Consider the following 4,395-nt stretch of genomic DNA (forward strand, 5'->3'; position numbering starts at 1 on the left):
ATGACCGTACCGTTTCCAAAAACCACATTTAAAGTTGGTATTTCCACGGACACCTTGCAGATGTATCTCCCAGAATCCTCTGTTGTGAGATTTGTAAAGATCAAGTGTGAGCAGTTAGATGTTTCCTTTTGCAGAGGTCCTTGAGAGGGATTCGTCGAGTTGAACGTTCCAGTCTGAATTGTCTCATTTACAGGATTCTTCAGCCATTTTACTCTCACTCGTACATGCTGGCCTTTCCAGCAGCAGGTGATGTTGACTGCCCCCCCCTCCATGACAGAGACATCAGGATCCTGGGTAACAATAAGTGTGTCTGATGAAACACCTACAGAATGAAGAGACAGTGGGATGCATCATTTGGTAGTTCATCACACAACCTTCCATCATTTCAGAAGCTAGAGCAGAACGTAAATGTAGCGAGTAGTACACTTTTTGGTGCTTTTCATCTAAATCAGAGATATAGACACCGTTCTAAAGAGATCAGAGTGATTTAATGCAAGTCAACTACCAAATAAAGTGGTGATGCCACACTGACGATAAAGAAAGAATGGTCACTTTTTGTAACCGTATTTATCATTACACCTTTATCAGTGTGAAGAATTTCAACCGTTATTATTTAACATATATTATTCCAAAAAGACAAAGACTGCCAAATGCTGATGTTACCATGCACCAGGGTTTTTCCTACCATTACAAGGCTGAGGTGCAGCCCCCAAGACGTTTTGGGCACCACCTTAGCCGAACCAATGTAAAATCAAAACCAACCACATCATTTATTTTACATCAAGATCTAGTTATTGTATTTGTTCCCAGTGGCCTTCTCTAGCCAGGTTTTGTCTTTAAGCTTTTCGAGTGTTATTCATTTATCATCTGCTCTGGCTTTTTGAACATCTTGGACACAGATATGAAAATAAGAATGGTCCAAAATGATGTGAAATTGCATTTTTTTTTCCTTTATGTAAAAACAAGATCTTCTTAAGAGAGGACCCCTAAAACCGCCCACCAAATACGTGCACCTAAGTCTCCCACAAACCTAGGAAAACACTGGATACGTAGCATATCTTCTGAGCACCCATACGGTATCAAGAAGAACAAGATAACATATTGTTACTTGTTTTGATCATTGACATTATCAATACATACAGTAGTATAAAAAAACAAAAGTTATACTTTTGATATTTTGAGTAGACATTTCAACCATTGCATGTGTCCATGAAACAGACGCGATGTTAAAGGTTAAGTTATCGTGTTTTTTACTTACTCCAGTGCCTGATGAAACAAAATACAGAAGGATACATAATTCGGAAGTTCATCACAGACCCGTACATATTGCATCATTTCAGAAGCTTAAGCAGAAAGTAAACGTAGCGAGCAGTGAGTTTTTAGCCCTTTTTAATAAAATGAGAGGAAATGCACTTTACAGACATCACTTGAAAATACTAGATCACAGCGACTGAATCAGATTTTTGCGCTAGTCAACGTCCAAGTTAAGTGTTGATGCCACACCAACAATAAAGGCAAGGCAAGGCAAAGTACAGCAAGGCAGCTTTATACTTTATGTGTGGCACATTTTCAGCAACAAGATATTAAAAAAAGATTACATACGAAAATCAAAGTCACTGTGGAGTAAAGAAATGAACAGTTATTTAAAGAAATGCAGCATAAAAAATAAATAAAAAGTGGTCCGTTTTTTTTTTGCCATTTCCCACATTTATCAGTGTGTTTTCTAATTTTCTAATTCTAATTAACTTATTAGAAAGAAATGAAAATTGTTGGGTAACCTGTTTTTTATTTGCTTGATTGGTTGAGGCGCTTTAACACTGGGCCAGAATCAATACAACATCATGATAATAAAATAATGTGGGCGCCATTTAATCGGGTGACTCTTTCTCTGTGTTCTGATTTGTTTAGCACATTCTGCTTCATGATGAATGAGCTAATGGGATTACTTTCACTGGAACAGTACTTTATACAATTTCACGTGACATCAAAATTGATTGATTGATCGATTGATTGATTGATTGATTGATTGATTGATTGATTGATTGATTGATTGATTGATTGATTGATTAAATGTGTTGTCATCGTGATGACCTTTGAGTGTTTGTACCGGTGAGCTGATGTGTTATCAAATCATACTCGACAAAACTTAAATATTACTCAAGAAGGTAATATGATCCAATTATTTGATCCCTGTACATTTTATAAAGTAAACACACACATTTTAATTCATTTCTCTGGGTTTTTCATGATTTGTCACCACATATGGAAATACATATATATATATATTTATATATATATATATATATATATATATATATATATATATATATACTTTAAGTTAACAGTGTGTGCACAATGTACTGAGTTTCAAAATTACATTTTCTTCTGTAATCATTACCCCCCCCCCACTCTTGACACAAAGAACCTTGACAAATTCTACCTTTACAAAAGAGAATCTAAATCATTCAGTTTTATTGCATTTGATTTTATATGTTCACTTGTCACGCATTTACTATTGTTCTTGTTTGCAGAGTTACATTAAATATTAGATTAGTTATATACACACAGTTACTTCAATAATGACTTTATCATATATTAGATCATTCTCAAAAACCATTACTACATTTTGCTCAAATGTAGTGATCCACTAAGTGAGCATTTGATGCTGCCGTCTTGTATCTGAAAGTACCTGAAAGCAAAGTATCTTACAGAAAATGACTTTGGTAGAAGTTAAAGTCACCTTTTAAAATACTTCCTGAGTAGGAGTCTTAAAGTATCTGATATTTATTGAACTTAAGTTTCAAAAGTAATGTTATAATATAAGATGTACTAAAAGGAAAAGTTAAAGCTTAAAAAAAAATTTGATTATGAATTTTATTGTTGTTTCTTTCTTGGAGTATAATATCCAGGGTTTCCACATCTTTACATTGACATAAAATTCAAAGTCTGACATCGAAAAAAATAAGAAACAGAAACATTTTTTGCGAGGAAGAATCTTTTCCTGCAAGAAGAGTAAAAGTTAAACATTATGTTCAGGAAAATTAGTGGCGTAAAGGTATACGTTTCCAGAAATATAAACAACCAAGTAAAGTACAGATAGGTGAAAAGTTCTACTTAAGTACAGTAAACAATTAATATTCCATGTAAACTTTTATTACTTACCGCCAGATGAGTGGACACGGAGAGAGGCGAGTAACAGACTGCTCAGTAGAAGCTTCATCCTTATAATGATACGCATGTCTTTAGAGCTTCAGAGTTTATCACACTAACACACACTCAAAACCACACATAGGCATCATCTGCATTTCAAAGGCTATTCAAGATCTTTGAAAACAAATGTTTAAAACCCCACTCTCTGTTAGTTCCCCTCCAGGTGAGTTAAAGACAGCAACATTTAATACATATTCACAAATTATTTAAACCTAACCTTCACTTTAAAGTTGGAAGAAATAGTGTATCCTCGTCTGCGCTACAATGGCTAACACATGTCCTGTAATGAATAATTTTCATAATATATATATCTATATATATATATATTTTTTTTTTTAAAAGAGGCAGTTAACAGGTTATCTTGAGGCTATATGGGGGGGGCAACACTCTGATTTTTTTTTTAATTGTTAATGTGTTTTTATTCAAAGGACTTTAAGTTTCACATCTGAATTTGGTATTTTTGCACCCCTCAGTATTCTCTAGTGTTCTGTACTGATATGTAAAAATGTCGGTGTCATTGATCATATTTCTTCATCTGTCTATCTCAGTTTTGTCTCAAAGGGAATACTCCCCTGCTCACCGACAGGAAACACTCACTCACATCTCTCTCACTCAGGGTCTTCAGCGTCTTTTAGGCCAGGGACCCCTAAGCTGAAAGAGAGACTGAGTAGGGACCCCCTACCACATGTATTGCACACAATTGAGTTGCATGAACTGGATGGAAAGAAATGGATATTATTGATGCATCCTGTTTCAATGTTAAACATCCATCTGGAAGGCACAGTGACTCCTTAAGCTTAACTGCATGGTTATTTTTTTATTTAACCTTTATTTATTTTGAGAACGACAACCTGTACAACCTGTACACAGTACACCTGGAAGCTGCCCAGTACAACCACAGTCTAAATGCTGGCCACTGGGCAGCTCCACTGGAGCGGTTGGGGTTAAGGACCTTGCTCAAGGGCACTTGAGTGCTGGTAATGACTTGCTTCTTTAACCTTTAGGCTACCACTGCCCATAGTCAAATGTTGCATTCACATTCATGTATATTATCAGACTTATTGTAATGTGCTTAAAACATGACACACTAATTACAACATGATCACAATGTATAGAATAAACACCATATTGATGCATGAATGATAGTGAACTTTGCTAAACTTATGTTACTTGGAAAGACAAGTG

The 4,395-nt window shown here is 35.2% G+C and overlaps 2 long non-coding RNA genes across 2 annotated transcripts in view; one reads left to right on the plus strand and one right to left on the minus strand.

Moving 5' to 3' along the window:
- LOC116707237 (uncharacterized) overlaps positions 1–4,013 on the plus strand; it is a 5,643-nt gene extending 1,630 nt beyond the window's left edge. The window contains exon 3 of the long non-coding RNA XR_004336436.1: positions 3,827–4,013. This is a non-coding gene — a long non-coding RNA (uncharacterized LOC116707237). The remainder of the gene's footprint in view (positions 1–3,826) is intronic.
- LOC116707245 (uncharacterized) lies at positions 173–3,267 on the minus strand. Its single transcript, XR_004336444.1, has 2 exons — positions 3,163–3,267; positions 173–322 (listed from the first exon to the last, which is right to left on the minus strand). It is a non-coding gene; the product is annotated as an uncharacterized LOC116707245 (long non-coding RNA).
- Positions 4,014–4,395: the final 382 nt, after the last annotated feature.

Source organism: Etheostoma spectabile, chromosome 19, assembly GCF_008692095.1.
Source record: "Etheostoma spectabile isolate EspeVRDwgs_2016 chromosome 19, UIUC_Espe_1.0, whole genome shotgun sequence".
Lineage (NCBI taxonomy): Eukaryota > Metazoa > Chordata > Actinopteri > Perciformes > Percidae > Etheostoma > Etheostoma spectabile.